Below are 15,996 nucleotides of genomic sequence, written 5' to 3' on the forward strand. Positions count from 1 at the left end.
GAGATGAGACTCCCTTCCTGCCAAGGAGCTGGATTCCTGGTGTACTTGGCCATTGATCAAAGTGGTCATTAAGAATTGATATGAAGTCATTTTAAAATTCCTGAGTGGAGAAGCCTATCGTTTTATGGAGCAGGAGCAGCATCGCTTGGAAAAGACGCCCGGAACCCCAGGCAGCTGGCAGTGCTGGGCTCCTGCTTTTGAAGTAGTAAGGCCACTCACTCTCCCTGTGGTGTCTGGTTGCATCAGTTAAACTCCAGATTCCACAGGCTCAGAATAGGTGCTCCTAAGGACAGCTGACAAGGGTTCAGATTGTCCCTAGCCACATTAAGAAAGGAACCTTCAGACAAGAGTCAAGGCTTAAAGACTTCTGATGGGTGCGAGATATGGCAAAAAGAACTGTTTCCACGACAGTTACTAACTGTGCAGTCACAGAAGAATGTACTGCATACCATACTTTGGAAATTGTTGGTTTGAGTCTCTGTTGTTAAGTAGCAGTTAAAAAGCTGAAAGCATAAACCAAAAAATTTCCCAAATGTTAGCTCAGGCCGTCATTGCTTTTTAAGTTAGTGTTTTTCAAGGTGTGTTTTCTTGAACCCTCGTTCTATAGAAGGAACACTCCAGAGAGAGAGCTTGTGCTGTCGCTCAGTTGTGTCCAAGTCTTTGCAACCCCATGGACTGTAGCCCACCAGGCTCCTCAGTCCCTGGGATTTTCCAGATAGGAAGACTGGAGTGGATTGCCATTTCCTTCTCCAGGGGAACCTTATCACCCAGGGATTGAACTGGAGTCTCCTGCTTTGGCAGGTGGATCCTTGACCACTGAGCCACCTGGAAGGCCCCGGGAAAATGATCTCACAGCCAGGTAAATCTGGAAACCTCAAGTTGACACAAGTTGGTGGGTTTCTTCACTGCAGGGCTCCGAGGGCATTTAATATCCCGATGTGCATTCGAAGGAGGGTGTGTGGTCTGTGGCCTCTCCCTTCTGTGGACCCGCCCAGAACTGAAAAATGGGCCACAGCTGAGGAAATGCAGTTAAGTTACTGTTAATGAACAGCTTGTTTGGACAGCACACAGGTGCTTGGTGAGAAATGACCTTACACATCTATAATGAGCAATGGAGGTAAATACTCTTTAGATGGCTTAGGGAGGGGATCAGAAGCCAAGCGGATCTATATAGGTCTGGCTAGTAGAGGAAGGTTCCAAGTCATCTTTGTCAGAAGACGCTCTCTCACCTGTTTCTAAGGGAGTTAACCCTTTGCGTGAAGAAACTGCAATGGCCTCCCCTGAGGGAGTTCCCTTGAGAGAAGCGGCTGATTCTTCTCAGGAACTACACCTCCCCCACCTCCCTTTGCGTCTAGATGCAAGTTCCAGCAGGCCTCAAGAAGTGAACAGCTCTGGGCGGCACACCTAAAGAACTGCATGATTTTTCCCGCTTATACGGCCAGTTCCAGGGTGGGGTGAGAATGGATATTATTAATGGATGTGGGCTAGTGGTGGAAGCAACATCAAGTTGGATCAGGCTGGATTTATTTTTTGTTAATTTTTTTTAAAATGTATTTATTTTTGGCTATGCTGGTTCTTTGTTGCTTCACGGGCTTTCTCTGGTTGTGGTGAGTGGGGGCTACTCTCCAGCTGCAGTGCAGAGGCCTCTCTCACTGTAGACCCCAGGCTCTAGGTTCATGGGCTCAGTAGTTGCCCTGTGGCATGTGGGGCCTTCCCACACCAGGGATCGAACCCATGTCCCCTGCATTGGCAGGCAGACTCTTTACCACTGAGCCACCAGGGAAGCCCATCCTGGATTTACTAACAGTCCACTGAGCAGAGATTCTTTTTTTTTTTTTTAATTTATTTATTTTAATTGGAACCTAATTACAATATCGTAGTGGTTTTTGCCATACATTGACATGAATCAGCCATGGGTGTACATGTATCCCCCATCCTGAACCCCCCTCCCACCTCCCTCCCTGTTAAGCAAAGATTCTGTTTGTTTCAGTGTGAAAAATGAGAAATTGATCTGATAGATAAGTTGGCTGAAACATAGGTTGAAGGGTGGCCCACACTAAGGAAGCTGAAATGACAGAACTACCTTGGTATACTGTAGAAGGTATTCATCATAGGGAGATTGGAATGTTTAGTGTGAATTTATCATGTCAGACCTGCTCACTCACCCTGGGAGGGTCCAGAGGACACACCTTTCACCTGTAGCCCACCAGGCTCCTCTCTCCATGGGATTTCCCAGGCAAGAAGACTGGAGTGGGTTGCCACTTCCTTCTTCAGGGTAGTAATACAGTACTTTAATTTTTTTTTTTAATTTTATATTTTGTCAGCATGATGTGTTTTATTTATTTTTGAATGTCTTGGCCACCCCCTGTGGCATGTGAGATCTTAGTTCCTCCAACTAGGGATCAAACCTACACCCACCCCTGTACTGGAAGCACAGATGCCCAACCAACCACTAGACCAGGGAAGTCCCTACAGTATTTTTAAATTAAGATATGTGCTATTTTATTAGACATTATGTTATTACCCACTTAATAGACTATGGTATAATGTAAACATAACTTTTATGGGCATTAGGAAACCAAAAAGTTCGTATGACTCACTTTATTACAATATTTGCTTTATTGCCGGGGCCTGGGACTGAACCTGTAGTACCTCGGAGGTGCACCTGTACTTAGCAACAGGCAGAATCCCCACACTGGTTCTCTCACTTGTGGAGTGAGGCTTATTATGTAAAACCAAGTGGAAGTCACAAGAACTGCCTGTACCCAGGAAAGTGTACACGGAGACCAATGCCACATCCCCAGAGGGACTGCAGAGATCAGCGCCACCATCAAGGACTTAAGAGATGCAGCGGTGCTGACCCCACATCTCTGTTCAACCCTCATTCTCTGCAGAAGACAGGTGGGTCATGGAGGATGACCTTTGTTGTTCAGTCACTCTGTCGTGTCCGACTGTTTGCAACCCCATGGACTGCAGCACACCAGGCTTCCCTGACCTCCATCTCCCAGAGCTTGCTCAAACTCATGTCCATTACATCGGTGATGCGATTCAACCATCTCCTCTGTCGTCCCCTTCTCTTGCTGCCTTCAATCTTTCCCAGCATTAGGATTTTTTCCAATGAGTTGGCTGTTTGCATTAGGTGGCCAAAGTATTGGAACTTCAGCTTCAGCATCAGTCCTTCCAATGAATATTCAAGCTTGATTTTCTTTAAGATTGACTGGTTTGATCTTTTGCAGTCCAAGGGATTCTCAAGAGTCTTCTCCAACTCCACAGTTCAAAGGCATCAATTCTTTGGCACTCAACCTTCTTTATGGTTCAACTCTCACATCCGTACATTACTGGAAAAATCACAGCTTTGACTATATGGACCTTTGTCAGCAAAGTGATATACTTTTAATATACTGCTTTTTAATATACTGTCTAGGTTTGTCATAGCTTTTCTTCCAAGGAGCAAGTGTCTTTAATTTCATGGCTGCAGTCACCATCTGCAGTGATTTTGGAGCCCAAGAAAGTAAAGTCTCTCACTGTTTCCATTGTTTCCCCATCCATTTGCCATGAAGTAATGGAATCAGAAGATCCCCTGGAGAAGGAAATGGCAATCCACTCCAGTATTCTTGCCTGGGAAATCCCATGATGGAGGATCCTGGTAGGCTACAGTCCATGTGGTCGCAAAGAGTCAGACACGACTGAGCGACTTCACTTTCACTTAATGGAACCAGAAGCCATGATCTTCGTTTGTTGAAATGTGTGGACATGGGTGATCATAAACTGATTATCACTGGTGACTGGAGGTGGTGACCAACTGCAGCTGCTCTTCCATGTAGTTTCATTACTTGAGCAAGTTACACATCCCCTGTTCCTGGTTTTCAGCTACTGATCCAACAAGTGCTTTTCCCTTAATGGCTGTTAGTTTAAACCATGAGAAGCAGTTTGCTCTCAGTTGGCTAGACCAAAAATACTCGTTCACCATCCTGCCTCAGGTGTATCAACTCTGCCGCTCAATGTAATTACAATTTGGTCTGCAGGGACCTTGATGACCTTTTCCTTCCACAAAATATCCCACCGGCTGAACACTGATGATAAATGGGAATTCCATCTAGCAGGACATTTGCATTGTCAGGTGGTGGGAAATAAATTCCAAAAAGAGTCAGGGGCCTTCCACCTCAGTGAAATTTCTAGTGATGCAATGGTTGGGTGCATGTCAAGATAGGTTTTTTCAGACAAGTTATTGGCATCCGGCCCCTCCTACAGCCAAAAAGCCAGGCACAACATAAAATTGTCCTCTGGATTTGGGAGCAATGTAGTCCTCATTCGGGTGTGTCACTCCGGCTTATTTACTCTCAGGCCCAAGTGACCTGAAAAGCTGCCTGTTTTGAGTGGGGCCCAGAGCAAGAGAAAGATTGGCATCTGCTATTCTCTGCAGATAAATCCCTTCCCTCCTGAGTAACTGCTGAGCTGCTGGATTTACACCTGCAATGACCCTATTTCCAAAGAAGTTCACATCCCAAGGTTCTGGATGGGAACAATCTTGGGATACAATTCAACCCACACAGGGAGAAGTGCTTCCAGGAGACACAACGATGATTCCATCAAACTGGGAGCTTAGCTCCCCAGCCACTTCGGGCTCTCATGCCTCCAGAATCAACAGGCAGAGAAGGGCATTATCCTATTGGCGTGGCTGGTTGAATCTGACTATCAAGAGGAGATTGGGCTGCTACTACACAAATGAAGATAAGGAAGAAGATGGGAATCCTGGAGATCCCTAAGGCTACCCTGCCTGTCGATGGAAAATCCAATGAAGGCAGAACTACTAATGGTCCTGACTCTTCAGAAGTGAAGGTTTGGGTCACCCCAGCAACCAGACCAGCTGAGGTGGCTGCTGAGGGTGTGGAACGGGTAGTGAAAGACAGTAGTTGTAAACAGCAACTACATCTGCGTGACCAGTTGCAGAAATGAAGCCTGTAATTATGAGTATTTCTTCCTCAATTTGTTGTACTGTGTTGGTAGCTTCATACACAAACTTGTATATTATGGATAGATATATAATACATATAAAGTAAATATTTTTGTCTTATCTCCTTGTAATGTAACATAAGGTGAATTAAAAATAGTTAGCTTTACATCACAGAATGTCTTCTTTCTTTAGCCACGTGGCGTGTGGGGTCCTAGTTCCCTGACCAAGGATCAGCAGGATTCCTTTCAGTGGAATCGCAGAGTCTTAACCACCAGACCACCAGGGAAGCCCCCTGCATCATAGGATTTAAGTTACAGGATCTCATAGAGAAGAGTGACCATCACCCAAGGATTTGGCATCCTCTCCTGGGGAAAGGATCAGTGTGTTTGGATTATGGGGGGAATAGTCACATCACATTCAGTGGAAGCAAGGCTGTGTTACTGACTTTATCTGGAGGTAAGTGTGGTTTAAGAGTGTGAGGGTACCTAGCTGAAAAAGGGTGGACTGGGCTAGGCCAAGTTATTCAAACACTAATCTAGGTGTTGCTGGGCAGGGCGGGGGGGGGGGAGGGGGTTATTTTGCAGATATCATTAACACCTACAGTCAGCAGACTTTAAGTAAAGGCGATTATCCTCTACATCTGAGTTGGCCTCATCAAACTAGGTGAAAGATCGGAAGAGCCAAACTGAGGTTTCCATTAAGCCTGAAGACCTCAGCATCAGCTGCTTATCAAAAGTTTCCAGCCTGCTGGCCTGCCCTAAAATGTCAGGCTCACCCAACCAGCCTCTACAATCACATAAGCCCATTCCTTGAAAGACAGAAACAAGCAATTAATTTATGAATTCTGTTCCTCTGCTAGAACCCTGACCGATAAAGTGTCCCAGCTCTGGAGGTTAGGGGTCCCACTCCTCAGCCTTATGCCCCATATTGGCCAACGGGGGTTTGCGGCCAACAGGCTGTGTCACTTGTTTAGAATCAGGTGCCTCCCTAGGCTCTGCCTGAGACCAAATACATATGGGGGCTGCTCCTTACAGACTTTGCTCTGTGCCTTACAAGGAAGGTTTCCTATTCCAAAAGTGGCAGGGCAGGCTTGTGGGAAGAGGTAGAAGCAAGTTCTCCACTGAAACAGCAAGTCCTTAGGGTGGAAGGGGTAGGATATAAATCGTAGCTGTTTCCGACTTGGCACCTCTAAGAGTGACTTTGCCCACAGTGGTACCCAGGGATCCAGCAGCAGCTGGCTTTGTAATGCCTCTTGTATTCATGCAGGCCTGAGTGTGCAAAAGCTTGTGTTTCCTGCTGCATAGCTGGCCAACAAGCACGCAGGCAGGCACATGTCATGGGTCAACACTCAGTGATGTACTCAGGACCTTCCTGGTGGCTGGCGTGCCTGCCCTCATGGAGCTTACATCCTGGCGGGACCACAGAGACAAAACAAGAAAGCAAGTGAATACAAAAAAACAAGGGTTGGGGTGGGGGAAGCATAGAAAAAATACTGGGGTGGGGATATTTTAGAGTGGTGTGTTTGGAGAAGGTCAGGTGGTTAGACAGTGGTCAGGGAAGGCCTCTGAGAGGTGACACCTGAATGATGAGCTGGAGCAAACCAAGCAAAGATTTGGGGAAGAGTTGTCTAAGTGGCAAGAAAAGCAAGTGCAAAGGCCCTGAGGCAGGAATAAGGTCCGCAAAGCCACTGTCTTAGAAGGTGGCAGGTGGCTGACATTGAGTGAAGGGGGGTGGTGGGAGAAGGGATCCAGAAGCAGGGGGAACGGATCACGTAGGGCCTCCTAACTTAGGGCCTCCTAAGCCTTCGTAAGAAATGTGGGTTCTAGCCAAAGAGAGATGGGATCCACTGGAGGAGTTACAAGGGTGGGAACAGTATGGTCTGATGGCTTACAGTTCAAAGAGCTGGAATTTCATGGAGGAAGAGGGAGGAGAAATGATAGACATACAAGGGCTATAGGAGGGACGACTGCTCCACTGACAGCCGCAAATCCAAGGTCAGGGCAAGGAGGTGAGGGCGTGGAGCAGAGCGCCCATGATGATAGAAGGCAGGTGGAAGGATATGGGGACTGGGAGGAGCAGGGCATAGGTTGCCTGAGGGCGGCAGGGAGCCGCGGAGGGTGTCTCCGTGTGGGCTGATGCAAGACTCCGCCGCTAGGTGGCGCTGGAGGCAAACAGGGAGGTGTTTGCAGGGCTGAGGCTGCAAGGGCCAGGGAGCTGGTTTGAGCCCTGGGGCCTCTACACCTGGAGCCCCTGCTTTTCTTCATCCATAACATAGACCCCCAGGGACACATAAAACTGCTCTGCCCACCACATGGGGGCCATGAGGCTCGAAATCACGCCTCCCGGAAGGTGGCAAACATGCCCCTGGATGGGTGTGCAGAACTAATCTAGAGGGTCTGTCCCACTGATAATCTTGGTAACAGTGTTATTTTTCAATATATTAGATAAGCACATTTTTCCACTTAAATAGGGATATGAAGTTCCCTTTTGAAATACATTTAATTTTAAAAATTCCATTTAAAAGGTTAAGTAAATAATAGTCTAAAGCCTGTGCAGAGAAGGCAGAAATTATGGCAGTTGAATGATGGAGGCCAGGAAACACTAAAATCTTTGTGACATATAGCCCATGGGGGGGGGGGGGGGCGGGAATTTAAGGGAAAAAATTTTCTTTATTTTTTTTTTTTTAATTTTCTTTAATGTTTAAAAAAAATGTTAAAAAAGAAAAGACTTGAATCCCAGCACATGCGTTTGTCTGTATTGGGTGGCTCCCACGGGTGCATGTGCGTTCTGGGAGTAGGATGTCTCTGGGAGTGGTGTGTATTAGCCTGCGTGTAGGGGGCTGGGGTGTTCACAGCCATGGGCACATGCACACATGGTTTTCGTGTGCCAGCAGATTGATTTTTCTGGGTGGGTGTGTGGGTACAGATGTACAGGTGTGTGCACATCGAGTTACAGTTGCGGCCCTGGCCCTCAGCTCTACCCAGCGGCACTGGGCTGGGCCGGAAGCCTGGGGCCTGCTGGTCACCAGCCACCAGGGGACAGCAGGTAGCCGGGCAGGGCCTTCGGCCGGCCGGGTCCCCTCTGGGTCTGGCATGTGAGGCCCACTGAAGTCCCTCTCTGCCCTGTCCCCACGTCCCCTGTTAGCCCCAGACTTCTGCTGATAGCCCCAGTGGCCCTGGCAGAGACTTTCTGAAAGACCTAGGACTCAGAAAGGAGAGCTGTTGTAGGTGGTGTGGGACTCGTGGGGTCGCGGGGGAAGGGACCGGCCTGGGTCCCTGAGTGGCTGGCCCCCAATTTCTGGGGCCACAGCTCACTCTTCTGCAGTCTGGGCTCTGGGTCTCTTTCAGGGGTGCTCTGTAGCTGTCTTCTCTACCTTCAGCCCCAAGCTTGTTCAGATACTGCTAAACCCTTGGGCTCGCCCCTGGCTTTGTGGGGAGTAGGTCATTCTGAGGCTCCCACGTGGGCATCACAGGGGCGACTGGACCCTAGAGCCCTTCAGCTCTGCCCCGCATCCAGGGCCACCACCCTCACTAACGGGAAGAGCACCCCAGGTCAGCCCACAGGTGGCAGTGACTAACCCAAATCCCCCGTCCTCCTCACAGTCCTTCTGTCCACAGATATGTAGTGAGGTCCTACTATGTGCTGGGCACAGCTGCAGAAACTCACCTCCTAGCGATGGGCGGCTTCCTCCTTGCCAGCCCTGAGGACCGAGGCCTCGCTGGACCAGAGTGTATTAATGCCCAGCAGCTCTCCTCCCAGCCCAGCGAGGAGGAGGAGGAGCCATGATGAGAAAACAGCCGACTGTGGGCCAGGCAAGCAGTACTGCCTCTGATTCTCCCACCGACTCTAGGAGGTAGGTACAATGTGCCCATTTTATGGTTGAAGAAACTGAGGCTCTGAGAGGTTGAGTGATTTACCCAAGTTGCACAGCTGGTGAGTAGCCCACTTGGGAAGCCACACTCAAGTAGTTTGCTCGCGTTCAGAAATTCTGTTTCTTAGAGATCCCTGTAGACACAGACTCCTTGTGATGGAATATGAAGGAGCAAGTCATTCTCCCGGGACTCAAGAGTGACTAACTCCCCCGTCCTTGCCCTCACCCCCACTGCAGGTGCCCAAGTTAACGATCTCGTGTGTGTCCTTCCAAATAATCCAATATGGACCTACACATATCAACACATATTCAAGGCCCGGGGCTGTCATCATGTCTGGTTTATAGACACTTTTCTCCCTCAATGACACTGTGGGAAACAGTAACACCGCCCACCGCCCTCTCCCCACCAAAAAAATATTCCCGTCCTAACCCCGGGCTGGCTTTTTGCACTGACACAATCAGCATGGTGTATGATTCCATTTATACAGAAGGTCCAGAGCACATCTGTGGTTCCAGGGGCCGGGGGCGTGACTGCTTATTGGGTGTGTTGCTAAAAATGGTCTGGAATGTTTGCACACACAGCATTGTGATGGTTCTAAACATCCTTGAAGATTTCAAAAGGGTACATTTAAGGTGTGTGTATTTCACCAGGGCAAAAATGGGGAGGACTGAATGAGATCATGCAAAAAAGCATGTAACTCAAAGGTATAGCTGGTATTATGATGGTTACTAAGAGTTGAAGATGCAGGATTCTAAGTTTGAAGGGCTAGATTTTTCAAATTGAAATATAGTTGACTTAAAATGCTGTGTGAGTTCAGGTGTAGAGCAAAGTGATTCAGTTAACTTTACATATATGTGTATTACATATATGTTACACATATGTGTATATTGACATATGTTATTTTTCAGATTTTTTTTCTTTATATGTTATTACAAAATATTGAGTATAGTTCCCTGTGCTATACAGTAGGCCCTTGTTGTTTATCTATTATTATTTTATTTTATTTTATTCTATTTTATTTATTTTTGGCTGTGCTGGGTCTTCACTGCTATGCATAGGCTTTTTCTAGTTGCAGTGAGTGGGGCTACTCCTCATTGGGGTGCCTGGATTTCTCATTGTGGTGCCTTCTCTTGTTCAAGAGCACAGACCCAGCAGTTGTGGCACAGGCTTAGTTGCTCTTAGTTTGCCTGGATTCGCCAGGCAAAAATACTGGAGTGGGTAGCCTATCCCTTCTCCAGGGGATCTTCCCAACCCAGGAATCAAACCAGGGTCTCCTGCATTGCAGGTAGATTGTTTATCAGCTGAGCAACCAGCGAAGCCCGTTCTATATATATAGTACTGTGTATAGTCAGTCAATTCATTTGCTCAGTCGTGTCCAACTCTTTGCGACCCCATAGATTGCAGCACACCAGGCTTCCCTGTCCATCACCAACTCCCGGAGCTTGCTCAAACTCATGTCCATAGTCAGTGATGCCATCCAACCATCTCATCCTCTGTCGTCCCCTTCTCTTCCCACCTTCAATCTTTCCCAGCATCAGGATCTTTTCCAAGGAGTCAGTTCTTCACATCAGGTGACCAAAGTAGTATGTATATGTTAATCTCAAATTCCTAATTTAATCCCTCTCCTTCAAAGACAGATTCTTTTTTTTTTTTGGCTTTGGTTTTGGTGTTGGTTGGTTGGTTGGTTGCATTTGTTTTATTTTGCTTTCTAATCCATTATCTCCAGGCCTCTCACACTCCCCTCCAGGCCCCCCAGCAGCCGTCTGCCCTAGAGATGGGCATGCCTCTCTCTCCGCTCAGGCACAGCCTCAGCTGTCAACACCCAGGCCGGGGCACCCTCGGTCACTGCCCTCCACCCGCCCCAGGAATGGAAAATGAGCGGTAGCCAGGAGAACAATAGCCCGCCAGGAAGCCGTCCCCTCCTAGGAAATGGAGCCAATTAATGCAGCTCCCCAGGCCCAGCCCAAGGATGGGGTGCTGGGGTGTCCTGGCAAAATCTCTGCCCTCTGACCCTTCTCTGGTGAGGCTGGTGGGCACACGACTGCTCATCATACTCTCGCGGTGACTGTGGGTATGTACCCCCAAGGGCCTGATGCCCAAGGGAGACAGATAGCGCCCCCAACCCGGCTGGGCCTTGGGAATCAGTGAGGCCCGAGAGGGGGGCTGGGCAAGCCCTCCCTTTGGGGACAGCTTCCTGTCACATCTTTGCAGCCCTGACTCCCTGCCTGAGGACTCTGAGAAGGAGGAATTGGTCATTTGGTCTCAGGTGCTAAGGGGAATTCTTGGCCCCAGCTGTGATTAAAACACAGTATGTTATAGTTTTGGGTTTTTTTGAAAACACATTCATGTGACTCAGAATTCAAAAGGCATGGAATTCCCCTACCACTTTCTCCCAGCCACCCAGTTCCTCCCAGAGGCAGCCGATGTTTTCAGTATCATGTGCACCCACCCAGAGGTAATTTGTGCCTATCAAGCAAAAGCCAATATTTAGGGGTCCTTATAGGGTCCACCACCTTTATCTTCTTGGCTGCAAAGGGCAACAATCATCCCTGCCCCATTTGACAGAGGAGGAAACTGAGGTTCAGAGAGAGCCAGTGACCAATCCATGGTGACACCGCGAGTGAGTCAGGGGCCAGCTAGACCCCCTCTCTGCCTCCCCGTGTGTGCTCCCACCCCACCCCCACTCAGGGCTTGGGAACTTGTAAAAGCCCTGTGAACAGAATATAGGCCTTACTGTTTAAGTCCTGCCTCCCATGCCCATCTGTTTGAACATCTAGGAAATGTCATTGTACCTCTCTGAGCTCAGATCCCTTGCCTATAAAATGGAGATATTTGATAGTTCCTTACAGGTTTATCGTAAGAACTGAATAATATAAAGCATGTAAAGACCTCAGCAGCCGGAAAGCTCCCCTAGAGAAGGGAATGGCAACCCACTCCAGCATCCTTGCCTGGAGAATTCCATGGACAGAGGAGCCTGGTGGGTTACAGTCCATGGGGTTGCAAAGAGTCAGACACGACTGAGCCACAAACACTATAGGCTCATCCTAAGAACTGAATAATATAAAGTATGTAAAGACCTCAGCACAGCAGCTGGCTTTTCTATTCTCTTCAACAAGCATCTGTTGCAGGCCTACTATGTGCCGAGGACCTACTATGTGAAGATCCAGTGCAGCCACAATCCTGGCTCAAGGAGCTCACAGCCTAGCAGATCCATAATAAGAGCTTGGTATATGCGGATGTTATTATCCAGCAAGTAGTCACCTCTCCTCCTGGTTCTGCGAAGTGGGGGTGAGACCCCTGTACCCGTGTCTCCCCTGGAGTCTATCTCTCAGTGGAATGTGGAACTGTGAGAGGAATGGCCAGCATCTTGTTCGCCACCCTCTGTGTCCCTGCCGGGGGTCACATTGGTGACCAGATGCTCAGCACATATTTGTGGGATGAATGTGCAGAGGAAAAAAGACTTGGTAGAAGAAAGCCCATCCCCCCAACACAAGCACTGAGATTGCTCTAGGATGGGGGGGTGAACAAGTGATGTGATCTCCTTTTCTGTGACTTGTGACTATTCAGATACCCATTTTATGTTTTTTATATGTATTTATTTATTTGGCTGCACTGGATCTTAGTTGTGGCATTCAGGGTCTTCGACCTTTGATCTTCTTTGCAGAATGCAGGATCTTTAGTTGTGCCACATGAACTCTTAGCTGAGGCATGTGGGATCTAGTTCCCTGACCAAAGGTTGAACATAGGCCCCCCTGCATTGGGAGCATAGAGTCTTAGCCCCTGGACCACCAGGGAAGTCCCTATATTTATAAAATTAATATGATTAATATTGAAAAGTTGAATGGCACAAGAGCTCATCCATGCTGAATGCTGTTATGTGTCCAGTGACGGGTGCAGGTGAGAATTCAGAAGCGGAGGGGCTGGCAAGGACGAGGTGCCCGAGGAAGGCGTCCTATAGAGGGTGGTCATGGAGACTGAGACGTGGGCGCTAGGGGCCACGACTGTTGTCAGCCTGGCTCCTGTTACCATCTGAGGATGTGCGGCTAAGTCCAGTGGGGCAGAATGCCCTTCTCTCAGTGCCTCCCAGACCTCCTGTCCCCCCTGGACCTAGACACCCCAGACTTTCTGAGCTGCAACTGTGAGGTGCCAGGTGGGTGCCAGCACCTCCCTCCATGTGTTCACGGGTCCATAGAGCTCCTGGCGGTCGGGGCTGGTGGGGCTAGGACATTGGGTGTGCTGCCAGGCCTGGGTGTGGCAGGTATTCATTCAAAACATTCAGACTTGTTCTCTTCCTATCTCTTAATCTAAGGCCATGGGAACCCAACTGGCAGGAGTGGTCCAGACACCCCCAAAACTCTGATTCCAGGCTACTCTAATGGCAGAGGGAACTTGGAGCGTGCCAGCAAGGGGATGGAGGTGCACTCCAGGACAGCCCCTGCCCCAGAGACAGGCTGTCGGCGATGGAGGAGGTTTGGGAATCTCCACGGAGGGCAGGTCAGCGGGGGTGAAGCAAGAGCCCGGGGTGGGGAGGCCCTCTCACTGACTGCTGTGTGGCCTTGAGCCGCTCGCCTCCCATCTCTGGGCCTCAGCTTCTTGCAGAATTCAATAAGGGAGGCTAAATACAGTGGTCTCTAAAGCAGAATACCAAAGTGTGAGACAGTACCTCTGGGGGGATGCAAGATAAGGCCGTCAGATACACAGATACAGCATTAAATACCCTATATCCCAAATCACAGGCTTTCCTGGTGGCTCAGATGGTAAAGAATCCTCCTGTCAATGCAGGAAACTCGGTTTCAATCATCCCTGGGTCAGGAAGATCCCCTGGAGAAGGAAATGGCAACCCACTCCAGTAATTTTGCCTGGGAAGTCCCATGGACAGAGGAGCCTGGCGGGCTACAGCCCATGAGGTCGTGAAGAGTCAGACACGACTTAGCGACTAAACAACACATTCCAATTACAGTGAGGAAAAAGGTCAGTGCTGTAGTATCTTGAAAACCCACGAAGCTGTCTCACTTTTTCAACTGTTTTAATTTACATCCAACAGCATGCTTCAAAGTTAGGGTCATTGTCAAGCAAGAGAATCTGGCAAGAATCAAATATCTTTATTGTCATTATATGTTGACCTCTTTGCAAATGAGAGATAAAGTTTATTTTTACATACATTTATTTAAGTAAAAAAGAATGGTGTTTTTTAAAAAAGTATTAAGCAATTATCCTTGGACTGCAAGGAGATTAAACCAGTCAATCCTAAAGGAAATCAACCCAGAATATTCATTGGAAGGATTGGTGCTGAAACTGAAGCTCCTATACTTTGGTCACCTGATGCAAAGAGCCAGCTCATCGGAAAAGACTCTGATGCTGGGAAAGACTGAGGGCAGAAGGAGAAGGGGACAACAGGATGAGATGGTTGGATGGCATCCCTGACTCAATGGGCATGAGTTTGAGTAAACTCAGGGAGATGGTGAAGGACAGGGAAGCCTGGTGTGCTGCAGTCCATGGGGTTGCAAAGAGTCGGACATGACTTAGCGAGAGAACAGCCACAGCAGTTATCCAGGTACAAAGGAGATGGCAAACAGTGCAGATGGGGAAATGAGCAGAAGGTGGGGACTCTGGTTGGAGGTCCGGCTCTGAACCTGAGAGGAGGCCAGCGGGGGCTGCTGCGATCGGTCAAGAGGCTCGGCCCCGGAAGTGCATCACATCCCCTGGGAGTTGTGTGGACACCTGCTCCAGGAGGGTCTGCCTGCTCCTGCCTCCCTCCTGCCCCCAGCTCTGCTGTGCCCGCGCCTGCCCCAAAGGCACTTTGTAGGTGGGCATCGTGTGCCGAGTTAGCCAGCCTGCTTTCTTGGAATGTAAGTACCACTCCCATTGCTCTGTGCTTGCATCTGCCTGTCCACCCATCTGTCTGTCCATCCAGGGCTCCTCTGGGGGGCAGCCACTGAGAAGGAGACTCCCAGCTCTGAGGCAGGGGCTGCCACACTGTAGCCCAGAGAGAGGACAGCCCTCTTTCTCCTGACCTCATTTTCAAGTCAAGCTGTTTGGTGAGAAGGTCTGCTAGGGGCTGTAAACAGCCAGATGTGGGAGTTTGTGTTTGCCCAGAACCCAGGGTTTTTCTGGGCTTCCAGTGAAGTTCGGAGCAGGGCCAAGTGGAGGGTCAGGTTAGAGGGTGGAGGTAAGGAGGTCAGTGGGTATTTGGTAGGATCAGGGGTTGGCATGTGCCCAAGGTGGAGAGGCTCTGTCACTGACTGCTGTGTGACCTTGGTCAGCTCCGCTACCTTCTCTGGGCCTCAATGTCTTGCTCAAAACAATAAAGGCATAGGGAGGCCAAATGCAACGATCTCTAAGTTTGCATCCCACGACTATAGATTCAGTTTGAACTTTGGGCAGGGAGTGTCCCAGCAGAGGGACAGGTGAGGCTGGACTTAGTGTGTGGTTGATTCAGAGACTGCAATTTGACTAGGATCATGGGGTTCCAGTGTGTTGGGATCCTGAATCTAAGGTATGACCAGGATCTCTGGCCAGGGTCAGAGGTCAGGGCTCTCTCTATGTGCTCTGAGCATAGTCATCTAACTTAGGCCAGAGTGAGGTCCAGTCTAAACCCTCATCCCAGAGAGGTTGAGCCATGGCCAAGGACCCCCTGTAACCCCTCTCCACTGCCCTCCCTTCTCATGAATGAGGAGACCACCAAGGGGATCCAGACAGCCTCTAGCAAGCCAGCTACCCAGATATCAAGGGCAAAGGGCCATGATGATCCTTGGCCAAGTCAAGTAAGGTCTGCACAAGTGAGTCAGACCTGGAGTGTGCACAATTGGGGATTGGTGGGGTGAAGCTTGAGACTTGCCCCCAGCCCCCAGAGAGGAAGGGCAGTCAGGAGAACTCAGGCTTCCCCACCCGACTTGGGGGCAGAAGCCTGGTATTGTAACCCCCTACCCCCACCTAGCTTCTTCAACCTATTCACCACCCGCTCCCCCCAAGTACTCCTAATGGGGATTTATTGGAGTATATTGATCGCTCCAACAGGCCCAATAAGATTCAGACATTAGAAAGGCCCTTTCTCTCGCCTACAGACGGGGTCTTCCGGGGGTAGCAGGAGGCAGGGTTGTGAGATCTCTTGGCAAAATGAGTCTCCTAGATTTGCTTGGGCTAAGGGTGCGCTATGGGCCAGGCACCTTT

This window comes from Cervus elaphus, chromosome 4, assembly GCF_910594005.1.
Source record: "Cervus elaphus chromosome 4, mCerEla1.1, whole genome shotgun sequence".
Classification (NCBI taxonomy): domain Eukaryota; kingdom Metazoa; phylum Chordata; class Mammalia; order Artiodactyla; family Cervidae; genus Cervus; species Cervus elaphus.